This window comes from Jaculus jaculus, chromosome X (genome assembly GCF_020740685.1).
Source record: "Jaculus jaculus isolate mJacJac1 chromosome X, mJacJac1.mat.Y.cur, whole genome shotgun sequence".
Taxonomy (NCBI): domain Eukaryota; kingdom Metazoa; phylum Chordata; class Mammalia; order Rodentia; family Dipodidae; genus Jaculus; species Jaculus jaculus.
In genome coordinates this window covers 65,950,634-65,961,290 of record NC_059125.1, presented here as the reverse complement: position 1 = coordinate 65,961,290, position 10,657 = coordinate 65,950,634, and the positions used below count along the sequence as shown (strand labels likewise).

At 46.2% G+C, this 10,657-nt stretch overlaps 1 pseudogene; it reads left to right on the top strand.

Moving 5' to 3' along the window:
• The first annotated feature begins 663 nt into the window (after positions 1 to 663).
• On the top strand, positions 664 to 4,473 carry LOC123456531 (annotated as a pseudogene).
• Positions 4,474 to 10,657: the final 6,184 nt, after the last annotated feature.

The window sequence follows — 10,657 nt, the reverse complement described above, 5'->3', positions numbered from 1 at the left end:
TGGATTTTTTAGTCTCAGTTGTGTGTGTTGTTGTTCTTTGTGTCTTTGTCTATAGTTCTAAAACGGGACAGACAGTGACAACGCCCCTTAGCTTGACTCTTGACCATTGGACTGAAGTTAAGTCTAGGGCCCATAATTTGTCAGTTGAGGTTAGAAGGAGACCCTGGCAAACGTTTTGTGCCTCTGAGTGGCCAACTTATGAGGTCGGATGGCCATCAGAAGGAACCTTTAATTCTGAGACAATTCTGGCTGTTAAAGATATTATTTTTCAGGATGGACCAGGCTCCCATCCCAACCAAGAGGTTTATATCCTCACATGGAAGGATTTGGTGGACAACCCCCCGCCATGGGTCAGATCGTGGTTGAATAAACCAAGGAACTGAAGCTCCAGAGTCCTGACTCTCGAAAATAAAAAAAGCCCTCTCCCGAGGGAGCCAGACCTCCCCCTCGCATCTATCCCGAGATTGAGGAGCCCCCGGCGTGGCCGGAGACTCAGCCTGCCTCTTCCCCCCTTACCTAGTCCTGGGAGCTGAGAGAGGGCCCCTCACCCTTCCCGAAACCCCGCCCTCCACCCTTCCCAAGCCTCGGCCCCCCATCCTCCCCGAGCCTCCGCATCCTGGCTTACCCAAGCTTCCTCCCTCTGCCCCTCCCGAGCCCCTGGAAATGGGAGGGCCAGCCGCAAAGACGTGGAGCCGGAGAGACGCTACCCCGGAGGGAGCAGATGGATTGGTAGCACTGCTGCTATGCGAGCCTACTTGGGACGATTGACAACAGCTGTTGCAGACACTCTTCACAACCGAGGAACGAGAGAGAATTTTAATAGAGGCCAGAAAAAATGTCCCTGGGGCCGGTGGGCGGCCCACACAGCTCCTGCATGAGATAGACATGGGGTTCCCTCTGACTCGCCCTGTTTGGGACCGCAATACAGCTGAAGGTAGGGAGAGCTTAAAAATCTATCGCCAGGCTCTGGTGGCAGGTCTCTGAGGTGCCTCCAGAAGGCCCACCAATTTGGCCAAGGTGAGAGAGGTGATGCAGGGGCCAACGGAGTCTCCCTCAATGTTTCTTGAGAGGCTCATGGAAGCATTTAGGAGGTTCACACCCTTTGACCCCACCTCTGAGATTCAAAAAGGCTCAGTAGCATTAGCTTTCATGGGACAGTCAGCTCCTGATATCAGAAAGAAACTTCAGAGATTGGAGGGATTGCAGGAAGCTGAGCTGCATGATTTAGTAAAAGAGGCAGAAAAAGGTATATTACAAAAGGGAGACAGAAGAGGAAAAGGAGCAAAGGAAAGAAAGACAGAGAGAAGAATGCGAGGAGAGACGTGAGAAAGAGAGAGAGGAAAGGGAGGATAGGCGCAATAGACGACAAGAGAAAAATCTGACTAGGATCCTGGCCACAGTGGTAGGAAAAAAAGGGAGAAAGAGACAGAAATATTCGAAAATTTAGGACAGGCCCTAGGCAGATAGGGAACCTGGGAAACAGGTCCCGACTTGATAGAGATCAATGTGCCTGTTGCAGGGAGAAAGGGCACTGGGCAAGAGACTGCCCTAAGAAGAACAGCAAAGGACCTAGGGTCCTAACCCTTGGAGAAGATGAAGACTGGGGGGACGGGGCTCGGAGCCCCTCCCCGAGCCTAGGGTAACTCTGAAGGTGGAGGGGAAGCCAGTCGAGTTCCTCGTGGACACTGGCGCTGAACATTCAGTACTCTTGCAACCACTGGGAGGGCTAAAACAAAAAATCCTGGGTGCTGGATGCTACTGAACAACGGCAATATTCATGGACTACCCGAAGAACCATTGACCTGGGAGTGGGATGGGTAACCCACTCATTCTTAGTCATTCCTGAATGTCCAGTGCCCCTCCTTGGTAGGGACCTATTAACAAAGATGGGTGTTCAAATTTCCTTCCAATCAGAAAAACCAGAAGTGTGTGCTGGAGGTCGACCCATTACCGTGTTGACTCTCCAACTAGATGATGAGTATCGATTATACTCTCCCCCGGTAGAGCCTAATCAAGACCTAAAGCCCTGGTTAGAACAATTTCCCCAAGCCTGGGCAGAAACTGCGGATATGGGCTTGGCGAAACAAGTACCCCCACAGGTCATTCAACTCAAAGCCAGTGCTACAGCAGTATCAGTCAAACAATATCCCATGAGCCGAGAGGCCCGAGAAGGAATTCAGCCCCATATCCTAAGACTGATTCAACAAGGTATTCTGGTACCAGTTCAGTCCCCCTGGAACACTCCCTTACTGCCAGTTAGAAAACCGGAACCAATGATTACTGCCCAGTACAGGATGTGAGAGAAGTCAATAAAAGAGTACAGGACATACATCCAACTGTCCCAAACCCTTACAACCTCCTTAGTGCACTCCCACCTGAGCAGATTTGGTATACAGTGTTTATCTAAAAGATGCTTTCTTCTGCCTAAGATTACATTTCGACAGCCAACTTCTTTTTGCCTTCGAATGGAGAGACCCAGACACAGGAAGGACTGGGCAGTTCACCTGGACTCGTTTGCCCCAGGGATTCAAGAACTCCCCCACCATCTTTGATGAAGCCCTACACAGGGACCTAGCCAATTTTAGAGTTCAACACCCTCAGGTAACCCTACTTCAATATGTTGATGACCTACTCCTGGAAGGAGCTACCCAGCAGGACTGTCTAAAAGGTACAAAAGCGTTACTACTGGAGCTGACTGACCTTGGTTACCGAGCCTCGGCTAAGAAGGCCCAAATATGCAAAAGAGATAACATATTTGGGGTACTCCTTGTGGGATGGACAAAGATGGCTGACAGAGGCACGAAAGAGGACTGTAGTACAAATACCGGTTCCAACTACGGCCAGACAAGTTAGAGAGTTCCTGAGGACAGCTGGGTTCTGCAGACTATGGATCCCAGGGTTTTCAACCCTAGCAGCCCCCCTCTATCCACTAACTAAAGAGAAAGGAAAATTCACTTGGACCTCCTAACACCAGGGGGCATTTGATGCCGACAAGAAGGCACTATTAAGTGCGCCTGCCCTAGCCCTCCCTGATGTGACTAAACCATTCACCTTTTACGTAGATGAGTGTAAGGGGATATCCCGGGGAGTCCTAACCCAATCCTTAGGGCCATGGAGAAGACCCGTTGCCTACCTATCAAAGAAACTTGACCCTGTGGCTAGTGGATGGCCTATATGTCTAAAAGCCATAGTGGCAGTGTCCACGTTGATCAAAGATGCTGATAAACTAACTCTAGGGCAGAGGATAACTGTCAATGCCCCCCATACCCTGGAGAGCATTGTCCAGCAGCCTCCAGGCCGATGGATGACTAACGCCCATATGACTCACTACCAGAGCCTGCTCCTCGCTGACAGGATAACATTTGCCCCACCTGCCATCCTCAACCCCACTACTCTTCTGCCTGAAGAAACTGATGAGCCAGTGACTCATGACTGTCATCAATTGCTGGTTGAGGAAACTGAAATCCAAAAGGATCTTACAAATGTCCCACTGACCAGAGGAACATTAACTTCGTTCACAGATGGGAGCAGTTACATTTTAGAAGGTAAGAGGATGGCTGGGGCGGCGATAGTAGAAGGAACGCAAACAGTCTGGGCCAGCAGTCTGCCACAAGGATCTTCGGCACAAAAGGCTGAGCTCATGGCCCTCACACAGGCCTTACGACTAGCTGAAGGAAAGTCTGTGAATTTCTTCACGGACAGCAGGTACGCTTTTGCTACTGCACATGCACATGGGGCCATCTACAAACAGAGAGGGCTACTTACTTCAGCAGGGAAAGATATTAAAAACAAAGAAGAAATTCTAAGTTTGCTAGAAGCTCTACATCTACCCAAAAGACTGGCCAGTATGCATTGCCCTGGCCACCAAAAGGCCAAAGATTTTATCTCCAAAGGGAATCAGATGGTGACCAAGTGGCCAAACAGGCTGCCCAGGGGTCAGCCTTCTGCCCATAATAGAAAAGCCAAAGAACCAAAAAAGTGAGCAACGATATACCCCAGGTGATTGGCAAGAAGTTAGAAAGTTAGGCCAGTTCTCCAAAACTCTGGAGGGGGCCTGTTTTACCTCGGAGGGAAAAGAGATTCTACCTCAAGCAAAGGGACTAGAGTACATTCAACAAATACACCGCCTAACCCATCTGGGGGCCAAACATCTACAAAAACTGCTGCAGACGTCTCCTTACCATATTCTGAGGTTGCCAGAGATAGCTGGCTCAGTAGTCAAGCATTGTGTACCTTGCCAGATGGTCAATGCAAATCCCTCAAGAATGCCTCCTGGGAAGAGGCTAAGAGGAGACAGCCCAGGTGCTCACTGGAAGTGGACTTCACTGAGGTAAAGCCAGCTAAGTATGGAAATAAGTATTTACTAGTTTTTGTAGACACTTTTTCAGGATGGTTAGAGGCTTATCCAACCAAGAAAGAAACCTTAACCGTGGTGGCTAAGAAAATACTGGAAGAAAATTTCCCAAGATGTGGGATACCCAAGGTAATAGGATAAGACAATGGTCCAGCCTTTGTTGCCCAGGTAAGTCAAGGACTGGCCAAAATATTGGGGATTGATTGGAAATTACACTGTGCATACAGACCCCAAAGTTCAGGACAGGTAGAAAGGATGAATTGAGCCATTAAAGAGACCCTCACCAAAATGACTGCAGAGACTGGCGCTAATGATTGGATAACTCTCCTACCCCTTGTGCTCGTTAGGGTCAGAAACACACCCGGACAATTTGGACTGACCCCCTATGAATTGCTATACGGGGGGCCTCCTTCACTGGTAGAAATAACCTCTATGCATAGTACTGATGTGCCGCTTTCCCAGCCTCTGTTCTCTAGGCTCAAGGCGCTCGAGTGAGTGAGACAACGAGCGTGGAAGCGACTCCAGGAGGCTTACTCAGGAGAAGGAGACTTACAGGTCCCACATCGCTTCCAGGTGAGAGATTCGGTCTATGTCAGACGCCACCGCGCAGGAAACCTTGAGACTTGGTGGAAGGGCTCCTACCTCGTCCTACTGACCACTCCAATGGCTGTGAAAGTTGAAGGAATACCCACCTGAATCCATGCATCTCATGTCAAGCCTGCTCCGCCACCGGGCCCTGAATGGCAAGCCGAGAGGACAGACAATCCCTTAAACTTGGGCTTCACCGTGTGGCTTCTCCTGCTCCAGTTAGGTGATGCCTCCAATCCCCATGCCCCCCAAAAGTTGACTTGGCAAGTGCTTTCTCAAACGGGGGATATAATATGGACTGCAACTAGGGAAGCGCCCCCCTGGACTTGGTGGCCTGTCCTGACCCCAAACGTATGTGCCCTGGTAGCCGGGGTAGAATTTTGGGATATCCCAGAGCTCACCCCGGAGGAGGTCCCTAGAGAAGTCCACTCTCATGTGGCTAAGCGGGCACTCACACAAGGGGTCGTCTCCCAAGGCCAATACATGGCAGACATCCGGGGGTGCAGCTCTGGGCCAGCCCAACGTAAGATGCAGCATACTCCATTTTATGTCTGCCCCTGAAGTTCTAAATGAAGTTTTGGAGGGATAAAACTGTTCTACTGTAAACACTGGGGTTGTGAGACTACAGGCAATACCTACTGGCACCCAGTTTCCTCCTGGGACCTGATTACTGTGCAGGAAGGATTAGATGGATAAAACCAGTTCCTCTCAGCATCTCTTTCATCCCCCAAGGTCAAAAGTCCTGAGACTGGATAAAAGGAAAAACTTGGGGACTCAGGTTTTATATGACAGGATGGGATAAGGGCCTAACCTTTACTATACGACTTAAGTTAGAGCCTCCCACCCCAAGACCAATAGGACTTAATAAAGTTCTAGTAGAACAGAGACCCCCTAAAGTGGCATTGCCCAAGCTCCCACCCACAGTGGCAGCCAAGACCCATCGCATAATGACCGCTAGAACCCCTTTGACTAGCCCACTCTCGGAAGCCCCACATGGGACAGGAAAGAGGCTCTTTAACCTTATCCAAGGGGCCTTACTCTCCATAAATGCCACCAACCCCAACGTTACCTCTGCCTGCTGGCTTTGTTTATCCTCAGGACCACCCTACTATGAGGAGATGGAAACTATGGGAGAGTTTAATATGACTAAAGAACATAATAGCTGATGTTCATGGGGGACCAAAAACAAGTTCACTCTCCCAGAGGTCTCAGGAAGGGGTCATGTATAGGAAAGCCCCCCCGCCCCCCATCCCACCAACATCTTTGTAATGTTACTCTGACCTATAGTCAGACCTCAGACAACCAATATCTAGTGTCAGGGTATAACAGGTGGTGGGCATGTGTTACTGGGCTAACTCCCTATATTTCTACTTCAGTTTTTAACCCATCCAAAAATTTCTGTATAATGGTCCAGCTTGTCCCCCAGGTTTACTATCATCCTGAGGAAGTAGTCATCGATGAATATGACTATCATCCCACCCGATCCAAAAGGGAGCCTGTAACCTTTACCCTAGCAGTCATACTTGGCTTAGGGATAGCCGCCGGTGTGGGGACAGGGACCACAGCCGTGGTCACGGGACCACAACAATTAGAAAGAGGGCTTGGTGAACTACATGCTGTCATAAATGAGGAGCTCCAAGCTTTAGAGAAATCTGTTAGTAATCTTGTGGAGTCCCTGACCTCCTTATCCTAAGTGGTCCTACAAAACCAGAGGGGATTAGACCTACTATTCCTAAAAGAAGGCAGATCATGTGCAGCCTTAAAGGAAGAATGTTGCTTTTATGTAGATCAATCAGGAGCTATCAGAGACTCCATGAGCAAACTCAAGGAAAGACTAGAAAAGCGTCGAAGGGACAGGGAAACTGACCAAGGATGGTTTGAGGGATGGTTCAACAAGTCCCCCTGGATGACTACTCTGCTTTCCAAGCTGATGAGACCCTTAATGGTTTTGTTTCTGATGCTTTCAGTTGGGCCTTGCATACTTAATAAGATTTTTACTTTTGTTAGAAAACGAGTGAGCGTGGTCCAGATCATGATACTTAGACAACAATACAAGGGCCTTCAGGGCAAAGAGGAAACTTACATTTAGTCTTTCCAAGTTCTAGGATTAGAACTATTGACAAGAGGAAAAGTGGGAAATGAAAGGCCCAAGAATTCAGAAGCCCAGAAATACTGTCACGCTCCAAAGGGAGCTTTAGCGGGCCCCTGCATACCTCAAACTCCAGGCTTTACTCTCTGTTGGAAGCAAGTAAAGAATCCCTCTTCTCATTATATCAGAGCCCATTCCTAATATAAAACTAGGTGAAAAGGGCATGAGATAGCTCTCAAGGATGGGAAATGAGTAATGAAGTGAACCACTTATTTGGTTTCTGTTAATAGCCTGTACCATAAGCCTTAATAGCCTACACCGTAAGCCTTAGTAGCCCACACCATAAGCTATAGCAGCCTGCCTCAGACCTCCAAGGTCATAGGAGACTGATACCACACTCTGCTACCCCCACTCAAGGACCTGCGCAAATGCTGACCACCAAGGTCATAGGAGACTGATACCACACTCTGCTACCCCCACCCAAGGACCTGCGCAAATGCTGACCACCAAGGTTATAGGAGACTGATTGGTCCACGAGGGGCTTGAACAAATTAAACTAATTGGCTTAGAAACTATGGAGTGGCACAAACTGACTGGCTCGCACCTCACGGGCTCTTGATGTTAAAAAAAAGTGATTGGTCTAATGCACAGGCTTTGTTAGAAACCCTATGAAACCTGTCTAGTTCCTGCATTCGGGGCTCTGCAGTCCTCTACCCCTGCACGGTGTATGACTGTGGCCCCCAGCGCACCTGGAATAAAATCCTCTTGCAGTTTACATCAAGACCACTTCTCGTGAGTGATTTGGGGTGTTGCCATATCCGGGCAATGGTGCGGTCCCCATTTTGGGGTTCCTTCAGCAGGAGCTCAGGCTGCTTTGGCATTGTGCCAAGTGAGAGCTCAGACTGCTTGGCATCTGTCCAGGCTGCTTCAGCTTCCCACTGTGCTTCAGCTCAAGCTGATCCAACCACCTACATGTTAGCCCAAGACCACTAAGCCCATCTGCTGGCCTGATGGTTAATCCAGGCCAGCTCCCCCAAGAGGCACCATTTCCTCCACCCATCAAGACCACAGTCCTACTCTCTCTGCCCATACACTGTGATGGGCAGACAATAGTGCAAAAGAAATAACATGAAAAATCAAATGCAAGAAAATCCAGTTAGATCACCCAGTCCTACAATGAACATCTCTAATCAAAACATAGAAGAGTCATTAGGATCAGAACACAAAAATGTGCAACCCTGACCAAGCTACTGGTAGAACTTGCAGAAAAGTAACAAAGGATTGACAATTGTGTGGATGCTGCCATCACTAGACTAGACCTAATAGATAAGAAAATGGAAGGAATTCAAAGACAGTTAAGAGATATGAAGGAGAGTGAAAAAATAAAGAGGACCTCAAAAATCAGCTGGCAATGCTAAATGAAGACATAAAGAAATGCAAGTATGCAAGAAGCATCAAGAAAATCAGAAAATGATGTGAAAAGGGAGCTTGACAGAGGGTTGGAAACTATACATAGAAAAGTAGTAGAAAATGCAAACCTAATTGAACAAGTCCAAAACTCTCTAGAAGCTCTCAAGAATAGAGTCAGCCATGTGGAGGACAGAAACTCTAATCTGGAAGACAAAATGGAAGAAACAGTTTGAGAGTTCAAAAGTTTCAATAAGTTCAAAAATGTCTATGAACAGAACATGAGGGAATTGTGGGATACCCTTAAATGTCCTAATATCTGGATCAATGGAATACCAGAAGGAGAAGAACTTCAGACTAAAGGCATGGAGAAATTATTTAACAAAATAATCAAAGAAAACTTTCCCACTCTCTCAAAAGAAGGGCCCATCAAGACACAAGAATCTAACAGAACTCCGAACAGATTGGACCAAAGAAGAAACTCTCCAAGACATATTGTCATTACGACTGTAAACGTTGACAACAAAAAGAAAATCCTAAAAGCAGCTAGGGAAAAGCAGCATATCACTTTTAAAGGTAACCCCATCAGAATTACTTCAGACTTCGCAATGGAAAGCCTGAAAGCCAGAAGGGCCTGGAATGAAACTCTCCAAAGTCTAAGAACTTATGGCTTCCAACCCCAACTACTCTACCCAGCGAAAGTATCCCTCATAATAGATGGTGAAAAAAAAAACTTTCGTGACAAAACTCAGCTTTAAAATTATATGAACACAAAACCAAACCTACAGAGAGTGTATCAGGAAATTCTCCACAGAGAAGGAACAAATAACCAAACTGAAATGCCTACAAGAAGCAGATCACCAAAACCAAACTCAGAGAAGGCACAAAAACTTCAAAGCCCATGAAAACACCAAACCACATCTACCATCACAATATGGCAGGGATCAAATCAAATCTCACAGTCATTAACCTAAATATTAATGGCCTTAATTCACCCATCATGAGACAGAAGCTAACAGGATGGATCAAAAAATTAGGCCCCTCAATCTGTTTTCTTCAAGAAACCCATCTTACCACTAAAGACAGATCCTTAGGATGAAAGGGTGGAAAACAATATTCCAAGCAAATGGGAATAAGAAACAAGCATGAATATCTATATTAATATCAGATAAAATAGACTTCAAACCAAAAATTATCACAAAAGACAAAGAAGGCCACTTCCTACTTATCAAGGGAATGGTCCATCAAGAGGATTTCACAATCATAAATCTGTATGCACCAAACATAGGGGCACCATAGTTCATAAAACAAAACCTACTTGACAATAAAACACAAATAACCACCAGCACCATTATAGTTGGGGACTTAAATACACCACTATCAGTAATAGACAGATCATCCAAACAGAAATTCAACAGGGAAGTAACGGAGCTCAACAAAACCGTAGATCACTTAGACCTAATGGACATCTACAGAATATTCCATCACAAATCCACAGACTACACATTCTCAGCAGCCCATGGAACATTCTGTAAAATAGATCATATACTGGGTCACAAAGCCTGCCTCCATATATTTAGGAAGATTGACAATTCCCTGCATGATATCAGATCACAATGCTATATTGCTAGAAATTAACAACAAAAGAACCACCAAGAATCCCATTGGCACCTGGAAACTGAACAGCACATTCTTAAGCAATAAATGGATAGTGGATGAAATAAAAAATGAAATTGCAAAATTTCTAGAAATGAATGACGATAAAAACACATCGTACCAAAACTTATGGGACACAATGATGGCAGTCTTCAGGGGAAAATTCATAGCACTAAATACCTTCATAAAGAAGACAGAGAGATCCCAAATCAATAACTTAACCATCCACCTAAAGGCACTGGAAAAGCAAGAAAAATCTAACCCAAAAAGCTCTAGAAGGAAATAAATAATTAAGACCAGAGCAGAAATTAATGATTTGAAAACTAAGAAAACAATTAAGAAAATAGACAAAACAAAGAGCTGGTTCTTTGAAAAAATAAACAAGATTGACAAACTCTTGGCCAATTTAACCAAGCCAAAAAAAAAAGATGCTTCAAATTAACAAAATTTGAAATGAAAAAGGAGAGATCACAACAGACATAACTGAAATGGAGAGAATCATCAGGATTTATTTCAAAAAACTCTACTCAAGCACAAGGGTGAAGGAGACCTACAGAGAAAAC